This window comes from Budorcas taxicolor, chromosome 21 (genome assembly GCF_023091745.1).
Source record: "Budorcas taxicolor isolate Tak-1 chromosome 21, Takin1.1, whole genome shotgun sequence".
NCBI lineage: Eukaryota > Metazoa > Chordata > Mammalia > Artiodactyla > Bovidae > Budorcas > Budorcas taxicolor.
Window position 1 is genome coordinate 19092306 of NC_068930.1, and position 18431 is coordinate 19110736.

An 18431-nucleotide genomic window follows, 5' to 3' on the forward strand; every position below is an offset into this window, starting at 1 on the left:
TGCCCCCAATCCCTCCCAGCATCAGAGTCTTTTCCAATGAGTCAACTCTTCACATGAGGTGGCCAAAGTACTGGAGTTTCAGCTTCAGCATCATTCCTTCCAAAGAATACCCAGGGCTGATCTCCTTTCAGAATGGACTGGTTGGATCTCCTTGCAGTCCCAGGGACTCTCAAGAGTCTTCTCCAACACCACAGTTCAAAACCATCAATTCTTCGGTGCTCAGCTTTCCTCACAGTCCAACTCTCACATCCATACATGACCACAGGAAACCATAGCCTTGACTAGACGGACCTTGGTTGGCAAAGTACTGTCTCTGCTTTTGAATATGCTATCTAGGTTGGTCATAACTTTTCTTCCAAGGAGTAAGCGTGTTTTAATTTCATGGCTGCAATCACCGTCTGCAGTGATTTTGGAGCCCCCAAAAATAAAGTCTGACACTGTTTCCACTGTTTCCCCATCTATTTCCTATGGAGTGATGGGACCAGATGCCATGATCTTTGTTTTCTGAATGTTGAGCTTTAAGCCAACTTTTTCACTGTCATCAAGAGGCTTTTTAGTTTGTCTTCACTTTCTTCCATAAGGGTGGCGTCATCTGCCTATCTGAGGTTATTGATATTTCTCTCGGCAATCTTGATTCCAGCTTGTGTTTCTTCCAGCCCAGTGTTTCTCATGATGTACTCTGCATATGAGTTAAATAAGCAGGGTGACAATATACAGCCTTGACATACTCTGACCCTTTAGGGTAGGTCAATAAAACAAATGGGCTTCCCTGGTGGTTCATTGGTAAAGAATCTTCCTGCCAATGCAGGAGATGTGGGTTTGATTCCTGGGTTGAGAAGATACCCTGGAGAAGGGAATGTCAACCCACTCCAGTATTCTTGCCTGGGAAATTCCATGGCCAGAGGAACCTGGTGGTCACGACTTAATGACTAAACAGCAACAAATCCATGCACAAATGCTGTGAAGTACATTTAGGAAGAACTTTGCTGCGTGCTCTTAGAGACAGCCTCGGTCTCAGAGATGCATGCGTTGACACTGGAACAAGGGTATGTAGTGTGGAGTGGGGTGAGGTGTCAGGCAGACGTTTCATTGCCTGTCAGCTACCTTACTAGGTGTTGGCCTGATTTTTGTGATGATTAATCCTTTAAATATTGGTTCCCAAAATATGCTACCAAGATCAGCAACATCAGCATCACCTGGGACATAGATAGAAACGCACATTCAGACTCCTCAGTAGTAAAAAATAATGAAATTATGCCATTTTCAGCAATCCATGGACCTAGAGATGATCATACTAAGTGACGTAAGTCAGAAAGAGGAAGACAAACACCATATGATATCACTTATATACGGAATCTAAAATATGACCCAGACGAACTCATCTACGAAACAGACTCATGGACACAGAGCCCAGACTTGTGGTTACCGAGGGGCGGGGGATGGGAGAGGGATGGATTGGAATTTGGGATTAGCAGATGCAAACTGCCATTGATAAAATGGATCAAAAACAAGGTCCTACTGTACAGCACAGGGAACTATATTCAACATTCTAGGATAAACCATGATGGGAAAGATTATGGAAAATAATGTGTATATATATATATGTATGTATAAATGATTCACTTTGCTGTATAGAAGAAATTAATACAGCATTGTAAATCACTATAAGATGCACATGCGTGTCTGACTCTTTGTGACCCCATGGACTGTAGCCCACCAGGCTCCTCTGTCCATGGGATTTCCCTGGCAAGAATAATGGACTGAATTGCCATTTCTTCCTCCAGAGGATCTTCCCAGCTCGGGGATCAAATCTACCTCTTGTGTCTCCTGCATTGGCAAGGATATTCTTTACTATAGTACCACCTGGGAAGCTATACTTGAATAAAATAAATTAAAAAAAAAAGAAACCACTCCTTCTTATACCTTAATCTTGGACTTCTGGCTTCCAGAAATGAGAAAGTAAGTTTCTGTGGTTTAATGTCCCCCACCAAAAAAAAAAAAAAAGAAAGAAAAAAGAAATGCTCGTTTTCGGGCCACCTGGGACCTGGTGAACCCGAAACTATGGAGGTGGGCCTCAAAGTGCATGTTTTAAGCCCCCAGATCTTCAGGTTTGAGAAGCACTGCCTAAAACATCCTTGGTCCTTTCAATAACCCAAGTGTTATCATTCTCATGTAGATAATGAACCCTTAGGAAGGTGCTATCTCCAAGCTGCCTCAAACAGGAAGTGGCCTCACAAAACTGAAATACACACCCAAGTCAGTCCAACCCCAAAGTCCCCAGAGCTCGCACCACATCCAACCTGCCTGCAAAGAAAACCCAGAGTCCACTTTTATTTCTTAACACTCCTCCTAACACTCCCTTTTCCCCCCAAGGCAGCCCACCCCTTCTCCCTTTTGTGGCCATCTCCCAGTCAAGGGAGCCTTCTCTGCCTTGCTCTCTGAGTTTTGTCTGTTAGGAGGTTTGAAGAGGTGGTATCAGCAGTTGTTGTTGCTCAGTCGTGTCTGACTCTTTGTGACTCCATGGACTGCAGCACACCAGGCTTCCCTGTCCTTCGCTATATCTTGGAGAACGCTCAAACTCATGTCCATTGAGTCGGTGATGCCATCCAACCATCTTATCCTCTGTCATCCCTTTTTCCTCCTGCCTTCAACCTTTTCCAGCATCAGGATATCAACAGTGCCTGGTATCATTCTGAGTAGTCTTTGCAAACAGAAAACAATGCCAGCAAGTCAATCTTCTGTGCAAACGGCAGTAAAATCCCACTAACTGGCTCCCTGGCTCTGGGTTTATAGAATAAAATCAATGACAGTTCTGTTAGTCTGGGTCATTTTAAAGGCAAAAGACACTGGGCATCTGGGGAGTGGGTTCACGGATGGAGGCTGTGTCCCACTGATGCTCAGTCTGGAAGGAAGTTAACAGAAGTGTTTACACCTTTAGTCTCCAGCAACCTCGGCCACCAGACCACCGGGAGGAGGAGGGCAGCTCATTAGCACAAGGTGACCCTGAAGTTCTGGCTTTCAGCCTCTCCAAGACTCTGAGATCCACGAGATGGCAGCAGCCACTAGCGTATCACACACATTGTCCCTGATACTCGGGGGATTTCCAAATTAAAAAAATATATATCCGCAGTCTGGAGAAGACCATGAAAGATCCTTCATGCCGGCCCTGCCTCCATCCTTCCAGAACTGTCTGAGCCTGAATCACTGTGAGCACCCTGGTCATAGAGTGGTCAGGGAAAGGAGCTCCTCCAATCTCTTGTGTAATCGAAGGACTCATTTGTTTACATATTTCCCATCCTCCCAGTTATTTTTTATTGCAGAATAATTACAACCTCCTAGTTTTTTATTCTAAAAAATTCTAACCTATAGACAAGCAGGAAGATGGACACCTGCCCACTCTTCACTCCAATCGGTCGATTACTAACATTTAACTACTTTTATCTCTGCTCTCTCTCTCCCTTTGTTGGCTGAACATTTTAAAGTAACTTGCAGACATTCTGCTGGTTCACCTCCCAGCGATTCAACATGCATCTCCTAAGAATGAAGACAGTTTCCCACACGAGCACGACATCATTGTGACCCTCAAAAAAATTGATCAATACTTGAATATTGGTAGCTCAGTTGGTAAAGACTCTGCCTGCAATGCAGGAGACTCTGGTTTGATTCCTGGGTTGGGAAGATCCCCTGGAGAAAGAAATGGCAACCTGCTCCAGTATTCTTGCCTGGAGAATCCCATGGACATAGGAGGCAGGTGGGCCGCAGTCCATGGAGTGGAAAGTCAGGCACGACTTAGTGACTAAATGACCACCGTGTAATATATGGTCCTGTGATCCCAGGTATGGTCTTCTTTTGATTGGAGTAGAGTTGCTTTACAATGTTGTGTTAGTTTCTGCTGTACAACAGTGTGAGCTGGTCATTTGTGTACATATATCCCCCCCGCCCCCTCCCGCCCTCTAGGTCAACACAGGGCCCCGAGCTGGGCTGCCTGGGTTCTACGGCGGCTTCCCACCAGCTGTAGACGTGACACACGGCAGTGTCTGCCTGTCCGCGCTCCTCTCCCAGTTCGTCCGCCCTCCCCTTGCTCCCCCTGCCCCCAGTGTCCACAATCTGTTCTGTGCGTCTGAGTCTCTGTTCCTGCCCTGGAGACAGGCTCATCTGTTTCTACATTCCACATGTGTGTGTTAATATACCATAGTTGCTTTTCTCTTTCTGTTCTTTGCAGGGATTTTCAGTCCTGGTCCGGAGTCCATTCAAGAACCATGCACTGCATTTAGTGATCATGTCTCTTTAGTTGGCCCCCCCCCCTTTTTTTTTCCTAGAACTGTCTTCCCTCTTTTTGGGGGAGAACTTTCTTCCAGGATTTTGAGATTCTTTTTGACAGTCCCGTTCATTTGGCTTGTAGATTGTCCGTCAGCCAGGATCTGTTTTGTTGTTCCTGTATGTTCAGATTCAAGGTCAATGTTTTGACGAGAATTTGATCAGGTGTCCTTCCTGTGGCATCACCGTAGCTGGCGTGTGTTGTCACATGGCTCATTCCTGGAGATGCTGAGCTGGGGCCCCTGGCTGGGGTAGAAGACCTGAATTTTGGGTCCCGCTGTGCGACTGCAGACCAGACACTTAACCCCCTGAGCCTGAGTTCCCTCCTTTGTCAAGGGAAGGGTTTGGACTTGAGAATGTGTGGATTCCTTTGACTCCAATACTCTCTGAGAGCAAGATCTACTCTTTGTGAGACGCTGATCATAAACAAACCTGCTCCCTTTGTGCCTCACTCATCTTGTCTGGAAAATGGGACCAATAACCCCTGCCCCATGTAGTGAATTGAAAAGCAGGTGTTGTTAGGGAGAGTAGTGGTGTGTGTGTGTGTGTGTGTGTGTGTGTGTGTGCTCAGTCATTTTGGATTCTGTAGCTCCCCAGGCTCTTCTGTCTGTGGAATTTCCCAGGCAAGAATACTGGTGTGGGTTGCATTTCCTCCTCCAGGGGGATCTTCCCAACCCAAGAACTGAACTCGCATCTCCTGTGTCTCCTGCATTGGCAGGCAGATTCTTTACCACTATGCCACCTGGGAAGCCCCAGAACAATGTGGAATTCCCTTAAAAAACTAAAAAAAGAATTAAAAAAGCTGCAAACTACAGATACAAAAATAAGAGTTGTTCTTACTCAAGGGCAAGGAACTCTTATTCCTGAAATGAAGGAATCTAAAGATTGCCTGTATCTTCAGAACTTTCTTTCTGCAGCTACTCCAGCAAGAAAAAGTAGCATTTTAATCCAGGCTGCTTCTCTGGAAGCCTCAGTGTTTTGAGCTGAAGGGTCATTAAAAGACCAGATGGCAGAGAAACCTTTTAGGCTACTGTTTCCAGAAGCTCCATGGTTCAGCTGGAAACCCCGGTGCCCTGGCAATACCCTGCAGAAATGAAGATCAATGGTACCATGTGGTATCAATGCATCTGTGCTTGTCCTGGGCACAGCTGCCCACCTGCTTTGGAGATGAGGAGCAGAAACAAGGCTTGGACCAGTCACATGTCACCATAGCAACTGCTGTGTGTGTGCTCTCTTGCTACCCACCAACCAGCTGTGGGGCAAGGGTAGTGCCAGGGGCCCATGGAGGGGGCCAGTGAGGATGGCCGGGAGATGTGGGAGGGTCTGGAGCAGAGTGGCAACAACTTCTCCTTCTATTTTTCTCTCATTTTAATTTTTTTTATTGAGACATAATTCAAATGGTATGCTGCTGCTGCTGAGTCACTTCAGTCATGTCTGACTCTGTGCGACCCCATAGACGGCAGCCCACCAGGCTCCCCCATCCCTGGGATTCTCCAGGCAAGAACACTGGAGTGGGTTGCCATTGCCTTCTCCAATGCATGAAAGTGAAATGTGAAAGTGAAGTCGTGTCCGACTCTTCACGACCCCATGGACTGCAGCCTACCAGGCTCCTCCATCCATGGGATTTTCCAGGCAAGAGTACTGGAGTGGGGTGCCATCGCCTTCTCCGAATTCACATGGTATAAAATCCATCTAAAACAATACAGTGGTTTTCGGTATATTTAAAAATAGTGAAAGTATCACCCCTACCTAATTCCAGAACATTTTCATCACCCCAAATAGAAACCCTGTAGCTGTTAGCAGTCACTCTGCACTCCCACATACCCCTCCATGGATTTTCCTATCTGGGGCATTTCATATGTGCGGAATCATGTAATATTTGTCCTTCTGTGCCTGATGCAAATATGGCGCAATATTTTTAGATTTCATCCCTCTTGCAACATGATCAGTCCCCCCTTCCTTTTTTAGGGTTGAATGCTATTCCAGCAGGGCCTCCCTGGTGGCTCAGTGGTGAAAGAATCTGCCTGCGATGCAGGAGACCTGGATTTGATTCCTGAGTCGGGGAGATCCCCTGGAGAAGGAAATGGCAGCCCACTCCAGTATTCTTGCCTGGAGAATCCCATGGACAGAGGAGCCTGGTGGGCTGCAGTCCATGGGGTCACAAAGAGTCGGAGATGACTCAGTGACTGAAGAACAATATTCCATTGTACGGATGTACCATACTTGGCTTATCAATGCATCAGTTGATGGCCATTTGGGTTGTCTCTACTTTTTGGCTCTTGTGAACAACATTGCCGTGAACACTCATGTTGAGGTTTGTGCGTGGACAAGTTTTCATTTCTCTTGGCTACACATCCAGGAGTGGAGTTCCTGTGTTCTCTTGTTTTTACTTCTGCCAGCCTGCAATATTCTCTTGTTGCAACCCAGGCACATGAAGAGTGTGTAGGATAGAGAGGCATTTGGGGCCTCTGCCCACTGAGGGTCCTACTTTTTTCCCCTTACAGTTCAGGATTTTTACTCTCTTTATTCCAATCTGAGAGTGGTTAAATCAGGGTGGCAGCAATGGAGGTGGTGAAATGGTCTAATTCCGGATATGTTTTTAAGGTAGAGCCAACTGAATCTGCTGATAGATTTGATAAGGGTGTGAAAGAGAGCCCGCAATGATTCACAGGGAATGGGCTCCAACAGTTCGGGCTCCAACAGTTTGGGCTCCAACATTTCAGGCTCCTTGGTTCTCACCAAGGGACCTTCTCTGGGTGGAGCAGGCTGGTGCTTCAGCTGAACCTAAGTACCTTTCTCTTTGGGATTTCCCAGGTGGTGCTAGTGGTAAAGGACCTGCCTGCCAACACAGGTTAGACATAAGAGACTTGAGTTCGCTCCCTGGATCAGGAAGATCTCCTGGAGGAGAGTACGGCAACCCACTCCAGTATTCTTGCCTGGAGAATCCCATGGACAGAGGAGAAGCTGAAATCCATACAGTTGTACAGAGTTGGACAGGACTGAAGTAACTTAGCCTGCACCCACGAGGTATTTGCCATCCCTGGACCAGGGTTTGGGATCCCACCTGCACCCTCCCAGTGGTGGAACTAGCTCTGCTTAGGCTGTGCTGGGGTAGAGATGTGGGGTGTGTGAGGTCAGCGTGTCCCCAGCTAAGGCTGACACGTGGTGGCCCCCTGGATGTGGGAAGTGAGATTTGCTATAAGGGAGGAGGTGGCTGACCAACATTTGGAAAATGAATCAGGATCTATAAGATGGGGGTGAATAGGGTGGACAGCATGTTAACTGGAGGCAAGGAGGAGGAGGGCAGGGGTGGATGGAGGACCGGAAGCAGGGGCAGACAGGCACTGGCCATCACTTCCATTGGGAAACAGTCTCAAGCTTTTCTAATCACAAGTCAATGGAATCATCATTGGGGAGGAAGCCTAATTTCTTGTCTATCTCTGCTGTAAGTCAGAAAATGAGATCTAAACACTCATTATGGTCCTTCAGGGATGCAGATAAGCTCTCTCATTGGCCATTCACGACTAAAAGAGAATGGCTCTGTCCAGAGAGTTGGATATCAGGCTTGAGTCCCTTTCTCTAAGTATGAAAGAGTTATTTTTTCTTGGATCATGAAAAGTAAGTGCCCATTTTTCTTAATCAAGTCAGCATGAGGGATCTATGGATGAAAGATCGCTGTTCTTGTGATGGAGGATTTTTTGAATTTTCTGCAGCCAAATATTTCCAAGGTTGTTTCTACATGATTGGCTGGAGAAGACATTGAACTGGTGATACAATGGGGGTTCTGTGGAGGGCCACCTTCTCAGTGGTGTGGGCCGGTGGGGAAAGGATGCAGACCCTAAAGGGGATCTGGAGTCAAGGGGCCAACATACAGTTTATTATCATCAGGCATGTGTGTGCTAAGTCGCTTCAGTTGTAACCTTTGTTGCGGTTTAAATCTTTGCAACCCTTGTTGTTCAATTGCTCAGTCATGTCTGACTCTTTGCAAACCCATGGACTGCTGCATGCCAGGCTTCCCTGTCCTTCACCATCTCCCAGAGCTTGCTCAAACTCATGTTCATTGAGTCAATGATGGCATCCAACCATCTCATCCTCTGTCGTCCCCTTCTCCTCCTGCCTTCAATCTTTCCCAGCATCAGGGTCTTTTCCAATGAGTCAGTTCTTCACATCAGGTGGCCAAGGTATTGGAGCTTCAGCTTCAACATCAGTCCTTCCAGTGAATATTCAGGGTTGATTTCCTTTAGGATTGACTGGTTGGATCTCCTTGCAGTCCAAGGGACTCTGAAGAGTCTTCTCCAACACCACAGTTCAAAAGTATCAATTCTTCGGCTCAGCTTCCTTTATAGTTCAACTCTCACATCCATACGTGACTACAGGAAAAGCATACATGGCTACTTCAACTTTATGGACCTTTGTTAGCAAAATAATATCTCTGGCCTTTAATATGCTAATATGTCTAGGTTGGTCATGGCTTTTCTTCCAAGGAGCAAGTGTCTTTTTAATTTTGTGACTGTAGTCCCTATCTGCAGTGATTTTGGAGCCCAAGAAGATAAAGTTTGTAATTGTTTCTACTATTTCCCCATCTATTTGTCATGAAGTGATGGGACTGGATGCCATAATTTTCATTTTTTTGAATGTTGAATTTTAAGCCAGCTCTTCCACTCTCTTCTTTCACTTTCATCAAGAGGCTCTTTAGTTCTTCTTTGCTTTCTGCCATAAGTGTGGTGTCATCTGCATATGCCTGAGGTTGCTGATATGTCTCCCTGCAATCTTGATTCCAGCTTGTGCTTCCTCCAGCCCAGCATCACTATGTACCTGCAGTTGTGTCAGACTCTGCAAATGCCTTCTTTCATTTGAGTTCTCCTGGCAGCCCTGTGGGGCATCTTACAAAGGAGGAAATATCAACGCGGAAAATTAAGTATCTAAAATACAGATCTGAGATTCAAACACGGTTTTATCTGGTTTCAAATCCCAATTTTGGAATTGCTATCCTAGTCTGCCTTTAGTAACCATAAGTTTGATTTTTAGATCTGTGGGTCTGTTTCTGTTCTGTAAATAAGCTCATTTGTATCATTTTTATTAGATTGCACATGTAAGTGACATCATATGATAGAGTTCTTTCTCTGTCCTCCTTCCTTCTGTTGGTATGACAATCTCTAGGTCCATCCACATTGCTGCAAATGGCATTGTTTCATTTTTTTGATGGCACAGAAGACATACAATGGTCGAAAAACTGTGGGGATAGTGGGTTGCTTGAAGGGGTGTTTTTAGAAGCTCTCCAGTGGGGGAGAATAATGCTGGGCTTGATTTGGGAAGGGGATAGAGATAAAAGGAACTGCCCTGTGGGTGGGCCAGCCATGGGATAGACTCAGGCCCGGGGAGCCTGGCTATGTCTTGAGCATCCCTTGCTTTGAAGCAGCAGCCAGTGACAGAGAGGACTGGAAAGAGTGGGGAGGGTGTCTGGGCACCAGATAAGAGTGTGCAGTGCTAGGACTCCTTCCAGTGGGAACTGAGAATGCAAACCCGGAAAGCAAGACAGAGACTTGCTTGAATAGACTTTTCAACAGCAAAGGGATTATTAAAACTGAGAATCCTGGGATGCCAAGGCTTCAGCGTGGGTCCCCAGACAACGGGTCTATGACCGTCTGATTTGTTCCAGACAAATATCCAATTGTCCTTCCTGCCTTGATAAGGCCAGACAGGGGCTAAGTGCCTGTAGACAGGGTTGGTTTTCTTCCCCAAGTATTTTGAGCCGGCACTCCTGACCTTTGGAGAGCTCTGCTAGAACTTGCCATAATGATACTCTCCTTCAGTCGTCTGTGTGGGGCCCACTGGCAGATCGTGAACTTGGATCCATAACAATGATTGGAGACTGAGCTGACTCTAATGCATACGAATTGTGTGACCTTGGGTAAGTTACCCATCAGGCTTATTTATAGAAATCGACAAGCTAATTTAAAAATGTATACAAAAAGCAAAGGACCTGACATACTAAAACAGTTTTGAAAAAAGAAAATGCATTCAAAAAAAACAAAGTTAGAGGACTCCCCCACCTGATTTTGAGACATACTATAAAACCACAGTAATCAAGACCATGTGGTATTGGGAAAAGGATAGACACATAAATCAATGGGATAGAACAGAATCCAGAAATAGACCACACATATATGGTCAACTGGTTTCGACAAAGATGTCAAGAAGTTCGATGGAGAAAGAATGACCTCTTCAACAAATGATGCTGGAAAAAAACTGGATATCTCGTATGCCAGAAAAGAACTTTGAACCATACTTTCGCCCTATGCAAAAATTAGCTAAGCTGAATCATAATAATTGTAAAACTTAAAACTACAAAACTTCCAGATGAAAACATAGGAAAAATTCTTTTGTGACCCTGCATTAGGCAAGGATTTCTTATATGGGATACAAAAAGCATGAACCATAAAAGAAAAGAAATAAATCGGACTTCATCAGAATTAAAAACTTACGCTCTTCAAAAGACACTTATTTCAAGAAAATGAAAAAACAAGATAGTTTGCAGACAATATTTGCAAAACACATTTGATAAAGAACTAGTATTCTGGTATTAACTTTGTGAATGAAGAACTTGAATAAAGAGCTCTCACAATTCAAAATAAGAAAACAAGCAACCTAGTTTTTAAAAAATGGACAAAAGAGCAGATACTTAACCAAAGAATATGTATGGGTAGAAAATGAGCCCATGAAAAAATGCTCAGCATTAGTAGTTATTAAGGAAATGTAAACTAAAGTCACAATCAGCTATGAATTGCATCTTCTTTACCCATTCCTCTGTTGAAGGACATTTAGGTTGCTTCGCTGTACTGGCTGTTGTAAATAAATAGTGCTGCAGTGAACTCTGGGGTGCATCTATCTTTTTCATATTATGGTTTTCTCTGGGTATATGCCCAGGAGTGGAATTGCTGGATCATATGGTGGCTCTATTTTTTAGTTTCGAAAGGAATTTCTACAGTGTTCTCCATAATGGTCGTCCCAATTTACATTTCCATCAGCAGCGTAGGGTTATTCTCCACACCCTCTCCAGCATTTATTGTTTCTAGATTTTTTGATGATGGCCATTCTGACCGGTGTGTAGTGATACCTCATTGCAGTTTTGATTTGCCTTTCTTTAATAATTAATGATGTTGAGCATCTATTTGTGTGCTTTTCGGGCATCTGAATATCTTTCTCGTAAGAAGAATGAAATACTGTCATTTGCAGCGACATTGATGGACCTAGAGATTACCATACTAAGTGAAGTAAGTCAGATAAAGACAAATATCATATGATATCACTTATATGTGGAATCTAGTAAAATGATACAAATGAACTTATTTACAGAACAGAAACTGTCTTACAGATCTTGAAATCAAACTTATGGTTACCAAAGGGAAAATGGGGGGACGTGATGAATCAGGAGATTGGGAATGGCATATATACCTACTATATTTAAAATAGATAACTGAGAGGACTTTATTGTGCAGCAGAGGGAACTCTACCCAATATTCTGTAACAATCTATACGGGAAAAGAATCTGAAAAAGAATCTACCTGCCGATGTTAGAGGCGGAGGAGATGTGGGTTCAGTCCCTAGGCTGGGAAGATCCCCTGGAGTAGAAAACGGCAAACCACTCCAGTATTCTTGCCTGGAGAATCCCCATGGACAGAGGAGCCTTGGGTGGCTACAGTCCATGGGGTTGCAAAGAGCTGGACACAACTGACCAGACATGCATGTATATATCATAACTGATTCACTTTGCTGTACACCTGAAACTAATACAACATTGTAAATCAGCTATATTCCAACAAAGGTTTTTACAAAATTACCATTGGCTGCCACACCATGCCTATTGGAATGGCTGACCATCCCCAGTCCCCACTAGTCTGGTCATTGTTGGTGATGATGTTAGACTGGAGCTCTCAGAAGGTTTGATTTTTTTTTTCCTTTTTCTAGCTTATGGGATAGTTCCTTGCCCAGGGATTGAACTTGGGCCATGGCAGTAAAAGTACTGAGTCCTAACCACTGGACCGCCAGGAAGTTCCCTTAGAAGCATCTGATGGGAATGCAAAGTCGAACCATCACTTTGGAAAATAGTTCAGTCATTTCTTATAAAGTTGAAAACACATATTTTACCACTCAGGAGCCCCTGCTAGGTGTTTACCCAAAGGAAATGAAAAGATTCACCCATGCAAAAACCTATTTGCAAATGTTTATAGTGGCTTTATTTATAACCACCCCAAATTGGAAACAACCCCGTTGTCTATCCACTGGTGAAGGAATGAAAAAAAATGTGGTGAATCCATACACTGGAATTCTGCTCAACAAGAAACAGGAACAGACTGCTGTACAGACCCAGACATGGATACATCTCAAGCATATGATGATGTTTGAAAGAAGCCAGACTCAAAGGTTACCTATGGCATGATTGCATCCCTGTGGCATTCTGTAGAAGGCAAATCAACAGGAATGGCAAACTCATCAGTGATTTTACCCAGCTGGGTGTGGTGGGGAGGGGACTGACTGCAAAGCTGCATGAGGGAACTTTTGGGGGTTCTGGGAGGGTTCTGAATCTTGATTGTGGGTGTGGTTATTGACTGTGTTTTGCCAAAACTTAGAGAAATGTATTGGGCTTCTCTGATGACACAGTGGATAAAGAGTCTGCTTGTAATGCAGACACAAGAGACTCGGGGTTAATCTCTTGATTGGGAAGATCCTCTGGAGGAGGAAATGGCAACCCAGTATTCTTCCCTGGGAAATCTCATGGAGAGAGGAGCCTTGCGGGCTACAATCTAGAGAATCTCAAAGAATCCAACGCGACTGAATGATGATGCACGCATGCATGCATAGAACAGTCTATTAAAACGCTTAAATTTCACTGAGTATCAAAAACCTGAGAAAGGCCTTCCCTGGCAGTCCAGTGGTTAAGACTTTGCCTTCCAATGCAGAAGGTGCGAGTTTAATCCCTGGTTGGGGAGCTAGTATCCCACATGCCTCGTGATCAAAACATAAAACGGAAGCTATATTGTAACAAGTTCAATAAAGACTTAAACAAAACCGGACCAAAAATTAACACTTCTTGAAATTGTACTTTCCATACATCAAAAACAATCAAATAGCTGCAATTTCATGTGATGTGATATGTAACACAATAAATCACACTAGGGAGATAATAGATAGCAAGTCTGCAAGGAACTTACACAGGGGAGGGTGTTTTGCGGTCCATGGTATAAGAAGGATGATGCTGGCAGAGCCATCCGGCTGGAAGGGAATTCTCTGTTCATCAGAGTGACAGGGAAGTGCTGTCCAGGGCACCGAGTTTTCCTGAACTGAGCCTGATCATGCCAACACATCTCCGAGTCCTTTTTCTGAAGCCAGGTCCCTCTTCTGGACCTGGCTGGAGTGGGGGCTGAACTGTATTCTGGACACCATCACTCCTGCTGGACTCCAGACCTCACACCTCAGGGCCCTTCTGTCCACCAGCTGCCTCAGCTGCCAGTGAGCACAGCCATTTCCTTGGAGCTGACAAGTCAAGAGCCAGTAATTCTCCGTCAGGCCGAGGCTGCTCTCACAGCACACCATGGAATGGCCATTTCAAAGGGGTAAAGTGCAGGAAAGATCCTTAAAGCTGCCTTGACAGGGGAGATTTAAGGACAGGAAAGGAATTGTTGGGCTGTCCCATTACTGGATGAACATTCAATGACGGGTATTATCTGATTAGAGGTAAAAATCCCCAGTATCTTCGTATTTACCTCCTAGTGGATTTGATCGTTCCAGGGCAGACAAAGTCCTTCTCAGGAACCGCTTCCTTTCATGAGGATTCATTGCCTGGAGAGCGTATGCTTTTGTCTTCAGAAAAGTAGGTCCATTTTTGAACTACTTTCTTCAACTTTGATAAAGGGAAAAGCACTTTTATCTCCCTTGAAGTTCTTTTCTGCTCGAGGCTCACCTTAGTTGGATTTGCAACATTCTCTGACCCCACCAAAAGCAGGCTGCCTCTTGAAGAATCTCCAACAGAAACTTAGTATTAAGGCAAAGCATGGACACAACCTCAAAAGCTCTTCCCGCAATAAAGGAGTCTTTCTAAACTCATAAAATTATCTGATGGAACATGGTCTCAGGAAATAGAAATCTGTTTTGGGAAAACATCTGCTTTTATCATATTTTAGGGGAAAACTGAGGAAGAGAAGGAATTTGCTTATTGCTTTCCCTTTCCATGGCTTCTGTTAATTTTTTGCAAGAGACTTAGGATTTGAACTAATGTCTTATAGTTCCTTTTCCACCAACCTGAAAATTTTTCTGAGGTTTGTTTTTCTCCATCTTCCCAGTGTATAGCAGTGTTTGAAATGTAGTAGGGAGAAGGAAGGAAATTACTACTTACTGCGTGTCCATCCATTATACAGTTAGTTCTAGGGAGGTACTTTATGCGTGTGTGTATGTACTTGTGTGTGTGTGTGTAGATATAAGTGTATTGGTTAGCTATTGCAATAGTAATGCTGTATAACAAAACATCCCAAAGTTCAGCAGTTTAAAAAAGCCTCAATTTTTTTTTTCTGTTGCAGGGATTTTTTAATTTATTGACTAATTTATTTTTTAAATTTAGCTTTTATTTTCTTTGGAGTATAGTTGACTTACTATGTTGTAGTAGTTTCTGGTGTACAGGAAAGTGATTTAATTATACATATATACACTTCTGTTCCTTTTCAGATTCTTTTCCCATATAAGTTATTACAGAATATTGAGTAGAGTTCCCTGTGATATACAGTAGTCCTTATTATCTATTTTATGTATAGTAGTGTACATATGTTAATCCCAAACTCTTAATTTACCCCTCTCCCTCACCTTTCCCCTTTGGTAACCATAAGTTTATTTTTGATGTCTGTAAGTCTATTTTTGCTTTGTAAACAAGTCCATTTGTATCATGTTTAGATTGGATTACAAGTGATATCATATATTTGTCTTTCTCTGGCTGACTTACTTCACTTAGTGTGACAATCTCTAGCTCCATCCATCTTGCTGCAAACGGCGTTATTTCATCCTTTTTAACGGCTGAGTAACATTCCGTCGTATATATATGTACCATATCTTCTTTGTCTATTCCTGTGTCAATGGACATTTAAGTTGCTTCCAAGGAAGTTTATAGTAATACAATCTTGCCTCAGGAAACAAGAAAAATCTCAAACAAACAACCTAAACTTACTCCTAAAGCAAGTAGAGAAAGAAGAGCAAACAAAACCCAAAGCCAATCGTTTGTTCCTGTTCATACTGTCCAGGCTTTGGCTGATCTGAGTTGAGTGGGGCTGGGGGTGGTTAGGTGGTTCTTGCTGCAGGTCTGTGAGTTAACCAGGATGGCTCTGCTCTGGGCTCTGGTCACTGAGGTGGCTCTTCTCCATGTGTCTCTCGTCCTCTGGGAGCAGGAGTCCAGCCAAGGCACGCTTTTCTCTTGCCTGTGACAGAGGGACAGGGGGCCAGGTGGAAACACACAAGACCTTCATGGCCTGTGCTAGGAATTGGCACACTCTGGTGCTCAGCTCGTTCACTCTGTCAAAGCAAGTGACGTGGCCGAATCGAAAGCCAGGGGATGGGGAGTCAGGCGGAGGTGGTGGTGGGCCGGGAGCGGGGCGCGTCAGACTCACCAGGCAAAGCTTGAGCGAGGAACAAAGACGGAGGGCAATAATGCAGTCCACGGCAAGCTTCACCCTGACAACAACCCTGTGAGCTAGATAAGCACGATTCCCATTTTACTAACGCGAAGACTAAGGGAGAAGAAGGCCAGGCCCGCCTTCAAAGCTGTTCTCAAACAAACCAAAAAACAGACAAAAGAATGCTATTTAGGATCTGCATTTAAAATAGAGCACTCGTTCCTAACTGTACATACACACACACACACATCAGGCAGCATGTATTTATATATTATGGAAATAATGTAAATATGTGCATATTTATAGTATTTACACATCACACAATACATGTGTATGAATATTATAGTTATACAAATATTGTAATGATTATGATTATATAATATACACATCACGTTATAAGTGTATGTATATATATAGACTTTCCTGGTGGCTCAGATGGTAAAGAATCTGCCTACAGTGCAGGAGACCCAGGTCTGATCCCTGGGCCGGGAAAATTCCCTGGAGTAGGAATGGCTACCCACGCCAGCGTTCTTGCCTGGAGAGTTCCATAGACAGAGGAGCCTGGCGGGCTACATAGTCCATGGGGCCACAGAGAGTCAGACATGACTGAGTGATTAGCGCTTTCACCTTTCACGAAAACGCATATAGTGTCGGTTTACTTATCATGTAGCTTATGACCGCCTCGTTAAACTGTAATCCCTTTGCCCAATAAGTATTTCCATTTGAGGGAAAAATAAGTTTGTTTTCTTTGTACCATGCCATGTTATCTCTTCCTGGTGTTTCCTGGAGCTCCGTGAACTCGAAGCCACAAGCCTAGCTGAAAGTTGAAACGATTTAACCAAGGGCCTCTGTCCTGAACCAAGTGGCCGTTCGTCTGCAGTCTCGCTCATGCACTTACCCTGGGTCTGCGTCATTGCCACGCACTGGTAGAGTTGAGTCTTTGACCAGCTGGGTTGCTTTCGATGCTCGGTCACGCCCGGCTCTGCATGGAGCAGTCAGACCTGAAGACACGCTCACCAGGGGCCCCCACCGCAGAAGAAGCTCTCTGTCCACTCTCTTTCTTCTTGTCCTCTTTGCCAGAATGACCCTGTTTGCTAGAGGACAATTTCAAGCCTGCTCTGGATGGATTTCTTAATCAAAATGGATTATGCCAGCATAAAGGAATGTGTCCTTCTAGGTTAGCTGCCAAAGGCCCCAGCCATTCCACTGAACTAGGGCAGTCAGAAGGACTCCTCTGTGTCTGTCAACACCAACCCAGCATCTCCTGGTGGCCCTTGGTGGTGGTCTCACTGAAGAGCTTGTCAGGGTCCGAGGAGGAGATCTGGGGGGTGGCAAAGCCAGCTGGCCAGGGCAACGCTGGTGACTCAGAAGGTGACATTCTCCTCTCTGAGTCACTGAGGAGCTCCGTGAAGGGCCCTGTGGGAGTCTGCATTTTGCCAGATGCAGACACTGTGTTTTTCCTGACAGCGAAGTTGTTTTTCTGCCTACATGGGTCACCAGCTGGCTGCTCTCAGCGTACATGCCCACAGAAAAGTGAACTGAAGCAAATGGTCCCCACGACAGCTCTTATGGCTCACAACGCACCTCAGCTCTGTGGGTGAGAAGCATCTGGAAGTCGGGGGTGGAGGTACCTCACAGGGTGCCCTGTCTGTCTGGAGACTTCTTGCATGTACCACTCACAGCCATTTCAAAAGTTTCTTTTTTAACTTTTCATTTTTTTCACTTATTTATATTTTCTTACCACCAAGAACATTTCGTATTGCGGTATAGCCGATTAACGGTGTTATGGTCATTTCAAGTGAACCTTGAAGGGACTCAGCCATATATATACGTGTATCCATCTCCCCCAAACTCCTATCCCACCCAGGCTGCCACATAACATTGAGCAGAGTTCCCTGTGCTATAAAATAGGTCTTTGTTGGTTATCCATTTAAAATATAGCAGTGTGTACTGAACTTTTTATTTTGTATTGGGGTATAGCTGACTAATAATGTTTTGATAGATTCAGGTGGAGAGTGAAGGGACTCAGCCATACATACATATGAATCCATCTCCCCCAAATTCCCCTCCCACCCAGGCTGCCACATCACACTGAGCAGAGTTCCCTGTGCTGGACAGTAGGTCCTTGTTGGTTATCCGCTTTCAATACAGCAGTGTGAACATGTCCATCCCCAACTCTCTAACTATCCCTTCCCTCCATCCCTCCCTCTGACAACCATAAGTTCGTTCTCTTAAGTCTGTGAGTCTCTTTCTGTTTTGTAAGTTCATCTGTATCATTTCTTTTTTGATTCCGCATATATGGGATGTTGTACAATATTTCTCCTTCTCTGTCTGACTTATTTCCCTCGTGTGACAATCTCTAGGTCCATCCATCTTGCTGCAAATGGCCTTATTTCATTGCTTTTAATGAACGATTGTCAAAGTTTTGAACAGTTACCTCTGACATCCTGGCTGGATCTC